Source organism: Neopelma chrysocephalum, unplaced genomic scaffold (assembly GCF_003984885.1).
Source record: "Neopelma chrysocephalum unplaced genomic scaffold, ASM398488v2 Primary Assembly neopelma1_23, whole genome shotgun sequence".
NCBI lineage: Eukaryota > Metazoa > Chordata > Aves > Passeriformes > Pipridae > Neopelma > Neopelma chrysocephalum.
Window position 1 is genome coordinate 10,443,504 of NW_020897691.1, and position 15,719 is coordinate 10,459,222.

The window sequence follows — 15,719 nt, forward strand, 5'->3', positions numbered from 1 at the left end:
AAGAAATGCTATACTGGCTAGGAGTTGCCATATTGCTATGTTATTGAGCCCTTTGCACACCTTTCTGGGCTTTTTCTGACTCTATAGATGTGTCTGTCTCTCTACTAGCTGCTGTAGCATGGGGAGTGAGAAAAAACCCACCAATGTGTTTATGCCTTTTGCGTCTATTCCTCTGCAATTCCTTGAGGAGCAAAAGATTCTCATCAGGGCAGACTTTGTTATGCAGGCTTTAAAATGGCATTCAGATAAGAAGATGAAGCATGATTATTTCCACCTTGGGAATGAACACCTTTATTCTGTTCTTATTTCTCTTCTATCTTCTTCCTATTTTTCCTTCTTAACTGCATGTTTGGATAAAGATTGGCTGAACACACAGAACTTAAATTCCTGCCATGCAAGTATGGGTTCACAGTTTAGTGATACTCAACTGATCTCTGGTTCTGAAATTCGAAAATAAATATTAGAGATTTCTTTCTTTCTTTCCCCTTTTGTCTTATAATTTCTAATTCATGGAAAAGATCAGGAAAAGAAGTGCCAAACAACAACTGCAAACAGAGCAACACTGTTTTTTCCCCACCCCTCTGCTTCTTTTTAAAAATGAAAACCATGATTTACAGGGCATAGAAATGGAGACTTTGCTATCTGCTTAACTGCATGCATCGCTTAGAGATCAGCAAGATCACAATGACTTCAAATAAGCAAAGAGGGAAGCTGCACAGGATATTTAATGGGGACATATGCTCCAAACAGGTAAGGGTTAGGGCTGCAAATAGCTGTTAACTTTGTTGCAGTGCACAGTGCAACCCTGCTTGAGACTTATTTCCAGACCATAGGACTTCCTTATGTAAGCTGATATAGTATAAATTTTACATAGCTTTGATTATATAGCCTCACTAGGGTCTTCCCCACTTCTATTCTAATCTTGAATGGTCTATCTCTTTTTCTGGTGAAGAGCTAAATGAAAATCAAGCTCTTGTTTGTGGCTGCAGCCAGGGCTGTCAACTTGTTGGATCTGGCAGTATGTTTTTATACACCATAGAAAGGGAGAGCAAGAAGGCAATAATATGTGAAGAATAATTTTAACAGAAGGGGGATTGAGAAGGATTAAATGGTTGTTATCCAAAGGAATGTTTGTGAAAATCAAGTGGTAAAATTACTAAGAAATGATGTGTTTATGCTTCTTATTGTCCTTGGTTTTGTTCGAATGAGGACCAGCTATGTCGAGTCTAAGTTTTGGATCATTCAGAAACAAAATTATATTTGCATGAAAATTACTTAATTTAAGAGGTTAGGTAAAGATTACTTCACTGCTGGCCATCAGAAAGGCAAATATCTTGACACTCCTGCTTATTTGCAAAGATTTGGTCTTCCATAATTTCTATGACTATCAGATTTTTTAAATGTTTCCTATTATTTTGTTTGTTTGGGCAGAATGTGGTAATTGGGGATAGACACTGACTTCTAAGGGCACTGCTGCAACAACTGCTGAAACTTTGCTTCTGCCTCTCTTGAAAAGAGGCAGAGGGTTGTCTAGTTGCGAATGTTATTGAATTAAAAACCTCTGTATGTGCTGTGCTGAGATGCTGTTTTGTTCTAAAATGAGGACAGGAACTTGATGTTGTAATATCACCAGTGAGGGACTCTGTCATGAAAAAACATTGGATTGGAGTCTTTTGGTCATGATATTACATCATAACACAGTCCAGGAGCTGAGGAAGAAAGGGCTGAATTCTTGGAAACTACCCAGAAGGAATATTTTCCGTGGCTTTCAGGGACCCTAAAAAGGAATTTTCTACAGGGTGTGTAGAAGCGTGAGAAGTGTGGTCTATGTGTATTGGTTGTCCAGAGCATACTCCCTTGTGTGCCATCAGTGTAGATTATTAGCACATGACTAAACTATTAGTTTTTTTCTTTCATCAATAGGCATGGAAAGGCTATTTTTTTGAATTTTTTTTCCTGGTCCTCAATACTGCTTCTGATGACCACACAACACCTTTTGTAGCTGCTGAAGCACCCTCAGTATTGGCTTGAAGGTAATGAAGCTTTTCTGTGAATATTCCCTTTAGTTATGGGATCATTTTGGTACTGTGATGCCTGTCTGTCTTCAGGAGAAATCTTGAGCTTGTCCTCTGACACAAGCAGAGCAGAGCTCATCTGGGGCACTGTCAGGTGTGTTGCGAACTAATATTCACTTGGAGATACTAGCTCTATCTTTGCATTCTTTGGTGTGGGTACTGTCAGTGAGATAGTTTTAATGATATGAGGCTCTGGCAGGTTGGCCTATACATGACAGGTGGTACAACGAAGAAAGCTGCTGCTGGAGTCTGCATGTCTGTGGTTCCCTGCACATAAGACTGAAACTGCTGTAGTATAGCTGCACAAGTTGTAAGCTCATCTTTTGATTTTGATTGTTAACTTACCTTTGGCCTCAATGCAGTACAGCAACTCCCAAGAGGAAAAAATAACTAAGTGTTAAATCAGGTCAAGACAGAGACTATTAAAAACAGTGTGCTAAATTAATGGATACCAAGAAAGATGATTCAGGATAAGCAGAGTATGACAAGACAAAGTTTTGTTTTCAGTCCCTTTTATTTATTTATTTTGCTTTTGTCTGCATCTGAGGAATAAGGTTGGTAATTACTGCAAAGACTGCATCTTCCATTTTTAAAACAGGTATGTGATTGTTTCTTCTGAAAAAAAAAAATTCCCAGATAAAATCAGGGGCAAAAAATAAAAAAAACAAAAACCTAGAGTTTTGTCTTGGCATCATACTTTAATCCTGACATGTGAGAGATTCCATCTAGGGCGGGAGTACAGTTCTAGCTTCTGTGTCCATACAACCTTTAGTCTGCTGTATACCTGAGCAGGATGGCAGCTACTGCCATCAGGAAATGGCCATTTACGTGTTGCATAGAAGTAAGGAAATAGGCATTGCTACCAACTTACTTCTCATTTGGCAATTTTTATGAAGATAACATTCTCACAATTACTCTCTAAGTTTTTATGTTGTTGGGATCCACCAGTGGTATAGAGTCTCTGTATCCTAATTCCACTTCCATTGTGTTCACAGAAACTTGTTCTATTTTTAATTTCTTCTCCTACACACCCCACACTTCTGATCAGAATAAAATCAGTGAATAATGAATGATTGATTTTTTGTATATTCTAAATCTCATTTTTAAAGAGACATGGTAGAAAATTGAAACTTTTTGATGTTAAACCCAAGAGAATAGTTTGTTTCTTGACTATCACATTTTTTCCTTTTTTGTTTTTGTTTCACTTTTGTTCATTTTTCTTCATTTCTTGGAGTAAGGCTTAATGTTAGTGCTGGTCATAGCATTAAAGCAGAAAAGTTTATTATCATTGAATACTTTATATCTAACTCTCTTTTTGGAATTTGATTTAATAACTTTAATAACAAGGAAGATTTATCAGTCTGGGAGACTTAGGTGTGAAAATATATACTATAAAATTACTCTAAATATAAGGATTAATATTGGAATACCATTCCCTTTTTGTAAAAACCTGGGTTTTTATTTGTCTAGACATAGAAGAGCTGTTGTTGCTATTTAACATCTTAATTTGTTCCAAGCTGACAACTATGACTTCAGATTTCACAGTAGAAGCATAACTCAAGAGCAATGAATCAATATTTCTATGTTCATAGTTAAGTAAAAATGTGTTTCATATCAGTAAGCAGATCAAATTAATGCTTGCATCTGTAGTTTTGTAGCTACCAGTACTGCAATTTTAATTCGTGCTGGAATCCACAGTGAATGGATCTTGGTCTGTCCTATAAAATTGCATGCATGAAGTTAACAGGTGAGGTGCTTGTTCACAGAAGGTAACCAATGAAGAAACTTGTTTTAGAGATATATTTATTCAAGGATGCATGTGTATTGTTTTTTTCTTTTTTTTCATCTTTTTTTTTTGTTCCCCAAGCCTAGAGTAAAATATGGGAGGGTAGCAAGTTGGCACCATCACAGAAAATATCACAATGAGATTGATGGATAGATTTTCACTGTGCAGAACAAACACTTTTGCAGGTGTTAGTTCGAGCTTTTAATTTTTTTAAAAAACAGTGTTGCCAATGAATATGACTAACTCCATGCTTCATTTTTCTTCAGCACAGATATTATTGTGTATGTTACATTAATTTCTTTTAATTGAAAAAGAAAAAAAAAGAAAGTGAAGTTTTCTATTCTCCTCTTTCTTAGCCTTGTTCTTTGCATTTCTTAATTGCTTCATATTCTGAAATTAAATGAGAACTCACATGCTCTGTGCTTTTTGGGGGAGTGAAATTGTCTAACACAAGGCTATATTTTCTATTTGTTGAGTAACTGCCTATTCAATTAGGCAAGAAGTGATAATAAAAAATAGCACAAAGCTGCTAGAAGACTGTCCATATATGCTGTATTTGGGCACATGCTATATTGCATATACTAAACCACACTTTTTTTTATTTTAGTTTGTACTATATTTATACTGCATACGTAGGGAGGGAAGAGTCTGCGTGTTTCTGCATCTATAACAAACACATCTTTATAAATCCAGGTGAAGGCTATGTGTGGGATGGTCAGCTAGGCACTTTGCTCTTCTATTTTTGTAGTACATGGCCTGGTAAAAATAATCTAGGAGAACTGCTAAATCTTGAAAAAACCCAGTGCATTAGGCTTACAAAACTGCATGATTATTTAAAAAAAAAAAGGGGAGGAGGAAAAATTATTTAAGTCATCTGAGAAGACTGTTCTTGATCACAGAATCACAGAATATGCTGACTTGGAAGGGACCCATGACTATCATCAAGTCCAACTCTTAGCACTGCACAGAACCATCCCCAAGAGTTACACCATGTGCCTGAGAGCTTCGCCCAAACATTTCTTGAACTCTGTAAGGCTTGGTGAGATCTTGTTCCAGTACCTGACCATCCCCAGGGTGAAGGTTTCCTCAGTGGCAAGAGTCCTTTTATATTCTTCCAGGGCATGTAAACTGAACCTTTTCCATGTCTCTTCGTCCCAACAAGTGGTTCTTCAAGAAAAACATCAAATATCTCAGGAGTAACGATAAGTGAAAAAACCGCCTGTGGTGGGGTGACAATTGAAAGAAGTAAGAAGTAAATCTACTTTGGGTGAGCTAAATTGTAAGTTTGTTTTCTGTAAAAGTGGCTGCTGAATACTGTTTATTTCCTAAATAGGGTATGTGAGTACTAGCAACGTGGGTACTGTGCTGTTGTGGCAAATTCTGGTGTTCATTGAAAGGTAAGAGCCCTATAGCGGACCTCGCAAGGTACCTTATCTGAGTTCAGTAGCCTTTGAGGTGAAAATTATTTCAGATAGCTAAATGCCTATATATATATATGAGAAATGTTACATTTTGGGCTGCAGGAAAATAATGTTGCTGACCAAAAGGGTGTTTTGGGTGTATTTGTTGTTTAATGTTGCTACAGGACTCAACACTCTCAGTCTTTAAATGTATTTATTTTCTAATTTTTTCTCTCTTATCTCACTTCTCTCCTCTGACCCAGTTTTCACAACTATCCTTCCCACCTAGAGAATCCTTCTACCTGTTTCCACACAGTGATGAAAGCCATGTTAAGGTATTCCTGGCATCTGTTCCTAGTGGCTAAGCACCAAACTCAATAGCACACACACTTGATCATGTGTGATAAAATGCTGTGACTTTTCTTCAACCCCAGTCTCAGGTTTGATTAAGGTCAAAGTTAAATTTAGCAGAGTACTGCAAAGAGGAAAATATATTTACAAAGATTCTGTCTTGCAGTAAAATATGTTAAACATGATAAAATATATATGTGATGAATCTTGGTTATTTTTCCAGTGAAATATAAAGTAAATTGACCCTCATTACTCTTGAGGGCCTGTGTAAATTCCTGTTGCCAGGTCTTGACTGCAGGGAGCTCTTCTGGTTTCATCATCTTGTATGATATATAGGACAAATTCTGTAGTAGTGATGAAAATGTACAATAACATTAGCTGGCAAAAAAATTCTCCCTCTCCTTTTCTCAGACTTCTGTTTTTAATCATAACTCTTATCACACAAGTGATATCCTATGTGTCTGTGTGGATGATGATTTGCACTAATAATGTTGCAGTACCAGAAATAAATGTACATAGAAGGAGCAGGCTCAGTAGTGAGGATAATTGAGAGAAACAAGCTGAGATGCTTGCTGGTTTCTTTCAGATTTTGACACACAATTTCTAGTGAAGAAATCAGTACCATATTCAAGACTTTGAATGCCTACACAGCTCAGACGGGTTACTCAGGTTTGCCTCTTATGTGTCGCTTTGGTTATACTATCTTGACTGAGTTTCTTTTGAGTTAGTCCTTTAAAAAAAAAATAGAGAGGAGATGTTCTCAACTCTGAGAGTGAATATGTGCTTTCATGAAATTACAGAAACTCAACATATTTATAAAGTTTCTTATAAGTAAGCACTAATGAAGAGTACGATTTGGCATATTCTGTGATTCTAAAGACTGTCTGAACTGCACATGTTTATTTTAATGAAGGGCCTGATATCCCCGGAAGGACAGTGAACTAGAAATTGAATGTGACCACAACCTATTAAGAAAACTCCATTCAACCAAGGAAGTATTTCAGCTATACAGTGTAGTAATAGCTTCCATGACTACTCAACATTTAGGGGAGAAGTTGCTTGACATGTTTAAAAAGGACTGGCTTTCTCATCTGAATTTTCCATTACACTAGATAAAAAGTTGACAGATCAATTTTGTTTATAGAATAAGGTCCACAGAGCTTCATTGAAAATTACTATGAGTGAATTTTTTCTTAGGCAAGAGTTCTGTATATTGTGAAAAATTCTGATTGTACTGAACACGGTAAAGGAAGACTTCATTGCTTTCTGCTATTCTGTAGCAATTGCATGACTATATTGAGTTATTGCTTATGAGAAAGTCACATTTAAAGCAACAAAATAGCTGCGTGGAACCAATGAGAAAACACTTATTTTGTTTGTTGGTGGGGTTTTGTTTTTCTAGGTTTGATAAAGAGCTGAATGAGAAGTTTTGTTTTCTAAAACACATTAATGAATACATTTTTCTTCAGCAACTTAAAATGCTCAGCCCAGCCTTCTAGTGGTTTGATTGACTCCACCTTGTCAGGTCCAGACAGCCTAAATGACACTTAGCTGTCCCTTCACCCTAGTGATTATGTCAGATTGGTGCAAGCTAAGGGTACCAAGATCTCTCCTTTACACATCAGTTTTCCATTTTTATTGTTTTTCCTATATTGTCCCTATTTATTTATGTAAAACAATGCTCAGGGATATGATCCAAACTCAATGATCTTGTAATTCTGTACAAAACGTGTGAGGTACATAAGAAATGGGGTGTAGTGCAAATGCTAAAAGAGATGTAGTGTCCTCCAAATATTTGAAGAAGCCAGAGCAGAAATGCTCATTAAACTCTGAAGAAGCAATAAGAAGACATCAGTGATATTATTTCTGATTAAAGAAAACTATTCTATGCAATTCGGTCTTGATGCTAGATGAAATCACCTGTCAAAGATTAAATACAAATGAACTAACTAGCATTAGGACCCACAAGATTTTCTGAGTTGTATGATTTTATGGTATCGGTAAAAAACTGTGAAAAATTCATTTCATCCTTATCTACTGTAGCAAAATCATTGATTGAATTGCTACAAAAAGGTAAAAACTGGGTCACAGAAATGCCAAACAGCATGTGGTGCAGCTACACAAAGGTTTGTGTATTCTGATATTGTTTTATCTGTGACCTTGTCTTGTGGTGCCTTCCTCCTGGGACCAGGAGCTGTGATCTCACACTGATTGCCAGATGGCAGCAGGAAGCCCAGAGCACGTGTACTGACAAACTGTGGGGAAAAAAACAGCTGCGCAGAGTGATTGCACATTGCCAGCCAAGAGGCATTGAGCTAGAGCCTAGAGAGAATGTTAAGATACCTGCCAAGTCTAAAAACCCAGGTGGGAGCAGGGGTCTGCAGTTCTTTTCCAAATGACACTAGGAAAAATGGAGAAGCTTTAAAATATGCACATAGCCAGACCAAGTAGCTATGGATTTGCTGTTCTCCTTATTATTCTGTGTAATAGAAAGCTCCCACATAGGCTAAATATGTATGTGGAAATGGTATGATTTTCTATGTATGTGTGTAGGGCTACATTTTCTAATAGCTAAAGTAGCTCTAGAGAGGCGCAGGGCTGATTTGTGAAGCACTGACTAAAACCCTGACAATCTCCTGTATGTGAAGTGAAAGTCACCTTAACAGTCTTTTGTCAGGCACTAACTTTGTCCTGATCAACTGACACTTCTAACAGGTGACTATTGGTTTATTATATGAGGGATTCCTGGAAGATGATATTTGTGAAGGTTGAAACGGATATAGAAAAGTGTCCTTATTTCTCCTTAAAAGGGCAGCTCACAGTCATCGGTTCATATTGATGTAGCCTTTTGCTTTTTTGAGGACTTGTCTTGCTTCTCCAGAAATGTACAGAGAAAATGAAGAAAGCCAGACAGGTTGAAGGGAAAGGTTATAGCTATTGTGCACCCTATACTTTTTTTCCATTTGGTTTATCTGCATTTTATTCTTATGGTGTCTTGAATCTCCATTGTATGTGTTATTTCCCTCTTGCTCCTGCCTCCAGGATCATCCAGGTGATGTGTTTTCATGTTCAAGACTACTTCTCTTAGTGCATATTTTGGTACTCTGGTATTTTTTTGCAGACAGAAGTTCCCAGAGTACCTAACTGGCTTCTACTAATGTAGATGTGTCTTTCCCTGAGCTGTTCAGGTATTTCTTTTCAGTTCTGTAAGTGTCACTAGGTTTGATCAAGCAGAAGGACGCATGTGACACTGGAGTGGCTGTCATCTGGAGGGAAGACTTCATTCCCTGGAAGATGTGGTGCATGAAGATACTAAAAGTTCTTCTAATCTGCCTCTGCTCGACATCTGCAGTCTTCCTGGAAACAAATCTTTAACACTATTAGAGAAAAGAGACATCTTTTTGCTTTGTTACTTTTTTAAATGTGAGTTTTATGCTGTTCAAAAAACATCACACTAATTCTGTTATATCCTCCATGCAGCTAGAGAAGAAGCCTGGGATAGGGCAGAGGAGTGAAAATACAGCCATCTCAGAGCTTCTGGAAGGACCGTTTTAGAAATGCTTTGGGGAGATCATTTGCCTTCTGGAAATATTTTCCAGTTTCTCTCAGCTGCTTTACCTCATCCATATCTTGTCAATTTCCCCTTGTCTTTTAGCTTTTACCTTTGTGATTGACCTACGGGTGCAGACAATCAACCTCAAAAGTTTATGTACCTTGATCAGATTGAAACTCATGCTGCAAGTGCGGCTTGTAATAGGTGTATGGTCAACATTGTACAGCTAGGAGACCACAGCTGTAATTGTCCATCAGTAGTCAATGAGGCATCATTCAGAAAAAACTGTTGACTACCTGAAACTTTCTCTTTGTCCATGAGTCAGATTATGGCTTTGACTTCTCTAATGAGAGGAGAAGCAGAGAAGGAGCTCCCACTCCTCTTGAGCCAACCTAAAATTTTATGTTATTCTAAGTACTGATTCAGGTTGGACTTCAACCCATAGCTAAAAAAGAGGTCCTGTTTCTTTCTAGTACAAAGGTTTTGAGCCTTTTCTTTTCTTTTTCTTCTGATTTAGACAACCAGTACAATTTGAGATAAGAAATGAAGAATTGATTTTGCCAAGAATTTGCATATTTCTTTAAAACCAAAGATTAATCCAACCCAGATAAGTGAAGAGAACTAGACTGTTCTTATGCTTGTAAAAGTTGCAAGCACAGTCTACATTGGCTAAAAGCTAGGTTGTCATGGGTTTACTTGATCTAAAAAACCAAACGGGAATTTTTCTTTCCCCTGCTGCATGTGGGGGAGGGATGTTGAATGGGGAGGACAGTTTTCTGCCTTGGGTGATTACCTACACAAAGGAGCTGGCTGGCAGAACTACATTTCAGGCTGCTAGCTCTCTCTAGGGCTGGGGGATGGGGAGTTTTTCTCCCTTCCTCTCTTTGGAAAGCAGTACTTTACTTTTTGCCTTGGCAGAGGCAGGGTGTGTGTGTGTGTTGGAAAAGCTCTGAGGCCATTTTGCTCTCAATCTGGTGATCTGACTGCTCTCCGGTCTTGGCTTGCCTGCGCGCTGCTCTGTCTCCAGCCTGAATCTGCTCAGAATTCATCGGAGAGTTTGTGCTTGTTGACAAAAATGAGCTGACTACAGCCAGCCGCAGACAGTGCGAGTATAGTGGGAAAGAAACCGCCCTTCTTTCCCCTTTTCCCCTTGCCCTCCTTGGTGGTGGGGGAAAAATCTCCATTTTCGGCTTCTCCTGCGATCCGGGGCCTCATGTGGCAACCGCCAGAGCCCAGCAGTGCCCCCTGCCGACCAACACAGCGCACTGCAGGCTCTACTCCTCCACTGATCCAAGAGCACTCCTGCCAACTGTGATTAGAATCGCACCAGAAAACAGAGAAGTATCAAACTATTTCCTTTTTTTGAAGGGGACTTTTTGGGTACAGGATTATTGTTTAATTGGTTTTGTGTTCTTTTGCTGTTTTTGCCAATACAAATATATCCTTTAACAAAGGGCTGTTATTTTTCTTTTTTCCGTACTTCCTCAATTGGAGCCTCTTAATTTCAGATTTACAATTGCTGAGGGAGTGGAGTTTGCCTACCTCATAACTCGCCCTCCTTAGAAAAACACTTTCAGTCTCACTAAACTGAGACATAGGTGCATGGAAATTTTTTGTCCACCAGCAGTTTAAATTCAGTCCTTGCTCCCAAGCTGGGTTATTTTAATCAGGAGTAATAATTATCATCTCACTTCATGATGATCAGCACAGACAAGTCAGATACGGTGACACACTTTCTGAGCCCTTTCTAATAACCAATGGTGTGAAACAAGGCTGAGTTCTTGCACCAACCCTATTCACAATCTTTTTCAGCATGATGCTCCAAAGGGCCATGGCAGACCTCAATGATCAAGATGGTATCTACATCCGATATTGTACCGATGGAAGCCTATTCAACCTAAGGCGACTGAAGGCCCATACTAAGACTTTAAATCACCTTGGAAGACTGAAGTTCTCTATCAACCTGCACCTCAAGAAGTCTTCCATCATCCCCATATCACCATTGGCGAATCAGAGCTCAATCCAGTCCAGCAGTTTAATTACCTAGGTAGCCTCATCTCCTCGGACGGTAAGATTGATGGAGAGATAGACAACAGCTTAGCAAAGGCATATAGTGCTTTCGGGAAACTTCATAAAAGAGTTTGGCGAAATAAACACTTGAAGAAAAGTACAAAGATCAGTGTTTACAGAGCCATAGTGCTGTCTACTCTTTTATATGGATCCAAATCATGGGTCATCTATCGCCACCGCCTGTGAATCTTAGAACACTTCCATCAATGCTGCCTCTGTACAATCCTAACATCCACTGGTCAGATTATGTAACCAATATGTTTGTTCTAGAACAGGCAGCAGTTATGAGTATTGAGGCCATGTTGCTGAGAACACAGCTGTGCTGGGCAGGGCACGTCTCAAGGATGAAGGACCACCGCCTCCCTAAGATCTTGCTTTATGGTGAACTTGCCACTGGCTGCTGCAAGAGAGGAGCCCCAAAGAGAAGATACAAGGACTCCCTGAAACAACATCTCGGCCTTGGCCATATTGACCACCATAACTGGTCTACTCTGGCCTCCAGTCGGGAGATCTGGAGACACACTGTCTTTAACACTGCTGCTTCTTTTAAGAAAGCACGCAGGATCACTCTTGAGGAGAAAAGGCAACGCAGAAAGAATCATGTCTTGCAGAATATTCCACCTAAGGAGTCCTTCTGCTGTGCCTTTTGCAACCAGATTTGTTTATCTCGTATTGGCCTTTTTAGCCACCAGCGCGCTTGTAGCAAATGTGGGTGGAGCCCTTCCCAAATCTTCATTCATGAAGCTTAGCCATGATGATGATGATAATGAATACAATCCTATTCTAACAATAATTTGCTCTTCATGTCAGGGTGAAACCACCACAGACTTAACTGCTTTTCTTCAGGTGTAACCAGTGCTGTTATTCCAAAGAACAGACTATGCCTAACCTTTCCATCATCTTATTTGATGCTGCAGGATTAGCAAGAAACGGATTTGTCTCTATAGTAGGCTGGTACGACTGGATGCACAGCTGGCAGAATTTTGATGAAAAAAGCAATTTTATTTTGTACTGTTCATTTACTTGCATTCCTAATTTTAGTTTAAATCGTTCAAATTTTCTCAAGTTTGAAGCCCAGGAGTTTGAAAGTCATTCTTTAGTACTGAAAAACTCTTACAGTAGAGTATGAACTTGTCAAAGAAGAGATAACAAACGTCTTTGCTAGCTGACTGAAACAGAGAGAGGCTGCAGGAGTTGCTTTAAGATTCCTTGCTGTTTTTTTCAATGCTGCCTTGCCTAGAAGATCAGCAAAAAGTAACTTTTGTCTAAATTGAATAATTACAGCTTGCAAACTTCTCATGTCCTTTAATAAGACTTCTCATGTTCATCATCATTTCCATAAGCTGGAAAGAAGAAACTGGTGGTACTGAGGAAAGGATGGTCAAAGTGGAAGCATTTGTGATCTTCTACCTCCCATTATCCTGCCAGGATGTTGAAGGAGGAGAGAAGACAGGAGATGTGCTGTTTCAAAAGTGAATGACTAGAGAAACACACACGACTCTCTTAGCTCTCAGGCATGGAAGTCTAGGGTCAGAGTGTGGAGTATCTTTTACAGAGACTTCGATACTTGCAGGGATGCCTCTTCATGGTTATTCCTCAGGGGTTAAGTGAGAGATGTGCCGCAGTTGTTGTGTGGTGAGTTACATCAATTTCTACTTAATGATTGTTTCTTTTTGCTAGTTTTGATATTGTTGCTTTAATATAATTGCTTTGACATAGTGCACTATGCTATCCTATCTTATACTATATCAGTATAGTAGTTTTTAGCTTTCATGCTATGTCGTAAATACACAGTATTACTGATTAAGGTAATTTGTCTGTTCATTTGTCATAATAAATAATTCAATTTTATATAAATATATCTGATTTGCCATCATTAAAACCTGCAGGAAAAAAGTGGTTCAATCACACCTCTATAATTCCTTAAATTTAAACAGTTGACAAAATCTGAGGCTAAGATTGGATCCAGCCACACCCTGGCTCCTCTCTGAGAAGGAGTTGAGAAAGCAAGGGAGTCCTCTCTGTATCCCGAAGTGCAACAAGGTCTTCTCTAATAAACTTTTTCTAAGCCTTCCCTTTCCTCCCATAACACCTACAAAACCCACTTCAACAGTGCTTTAGCATGATTGTTTATTTGTGGGTAAATAAATGTTAAAACTAACACAACTGAATTCTATTACAGAACCTGGTTTCTATCTTGGGTTGTTTTTTCTTTTCTGTTGTTGTGTCTGTTTGTTTGTTTAATTATATCTAATTGGGTGTTTTGTTGTTTGTTTTTGTTTTATTTTGTTGGTTTTTTTGAGGAGAGAAAATCCTTCTCTCAGATTCTTTTCATCTCCCTCCAAATCCTCCCTCTTCATTTATAAGTCTCATGCCACAAGAAGCCAAATGATTCATCTCAGCTTTCTGATATAGACATTTTCTTCAGAGAAATTAGAGGAAGTATTTTTTCAGTTATAAGCAACAAAGTGGGTAGCTCTCTGCTATTAAACTGCATACCCCAAATGGCCAAGGACATCTGGTGCAAGTTAACACCCTCTTTCTAAGCAGAACAAAGTGCTGGTTTCTACTCAGTGCCTCTTCTTTATTGCTCCCACCTACAAGGACACATGTGACAACTTCTCATATTGTCTTGAGAAGATGAGATGCTTTATAACAAAAACCACCATAAAACCAACAAACTATACTATGTTACATCCAAGGTTGTCTGGGCTGCATAATGAACCAGTCTTTTTGGTTTTCAGTGTGCTACCAGTGTAGCATACCCCAGTTCTTCTCACCAATTCAAATGTTCTCTTGAGTGTATCAACTGTAAAAAATTTAATTTTCCTACTGAAAGGGGAAATTCAAATGCCAGTTTTGTCCTAGAGTTGCGTTTCCTTCTTTAGGGCAGACTCCTGAGACACATATGGGAATTGGTTAGCAACAGCAGTCTGAACAGAGCCCATTTGCCAAGATATGCTCCCCTTATTCTTCTCTTCATCCTGGAAACACTGAATGCAAATGAATTTCTAGCAAATTAATTTTTACTCCCCGCTACAACAGCTTTGTACCATCCTTAATGAAAGTGCCTACAGAGAGACTGTTCCTGGTTTTAGTTGCCTTAACTTTGTTCTCGTGCCCTGATAGAATATTTTTTTGGCAGGGAAAGAAAGTCAATAATCTCTGTGATAGGAAAAATGGAGAAGACGAGATTGAGTGAATTTCAGAACAACACCTTTTCGCCCCTCACTGCTGTGTCTAGTTAAGCATTGCCATGGCACAAAGACAAGGCTGGCAGTTGATGATATCTATCTAGAAAGAGGTGTGTGTTTGGGAAGAGGTTAGTTGCTTTCACTCGGATATCTGTTGCCGTCAGCACTGGCCTGTTGGAGGTGAGTCTCAGGAAGAGAGAAAAACAACAGTCTTGCTTTATAGCCATGTTAATTTAACTATGGAGGTGGGGTTTTTTTGGTGTGGGTTTTTGTGGTTTCTTGTGTTTTTATTTTTTCTTTTTCCCAGGTTTTGAAGATATGTGGCAGCTACCTCTGGTAAGTAAAGGGCAGAAACTCTAGACCTCTACTTTAGGACAAGAAAGGTATTTTCCTCCAGACCTATTTTGAGAAGCTAAAGAAAGGGGAGGGAAAGCTGTGACTCATTAAGTTATAATACAGCCTAGAAGTTATCAGGAGTTAACTTTTCCTTGGGCCTTCTGAAACTACAGTGTGTCCCTTGCTGAAAAATTCATCAGTAGATCCATGTGAGTATAAATGAAAGCCTGTTGAAAAATCCTTCCAGATATTTATAGAATTGATATTCCATCTTCTTCGCAGTTTAAAACAATTACAGGAATTTAGATCTGTTCAAAGGTAATGAATACTGAGAAGCTTGGCTTTTCTCATCATCTTAATATTAATAATTATTGATTTTAAAAACTCTTATGAGATGTAAATGGTAATGATATTTCATCTGAGAAAAGTTTGGCTATTATGACACTGCAGAAAGTTTAAATACCTGAGCAAGAATTCAAGCCTAACATCTTCTAGGAATGTCTGGGAAAATGAAATTGAATGGCAAGTTATCAAGAGATATCTTTTTCTGTAAGTCAAATGCAAAGACTGAATAGAATCAAAAAGAATTTGTCATTTTATTCTAGCTTACTTATGAATATAATAAAGTGGAGGCATTGTCATTTTATCTTTTATGAGTGTATTTTGAAAGATATATTGTTTTAATAAGCAGTCATTATAAATGATAAGATGCTTGAGATAGATACGGATGGCTACCTCTTGACTAGCAATGGGCCAAGAGACCTACATACACAACTGATTGTAGCCAGTATTTAACTGGGTCGTAAGTTTAGATATATAACAATGTAAGCTGAAAATGATACCTCATGCTTAGCGTCTTCACAGGCAAGAGTAAATATAATGCTGAAAAAGTGAACCTTGATGTTCTTCTGTTCATTGATGAGGATTCCTTGGGTCAGATTTATATCCGTTTCA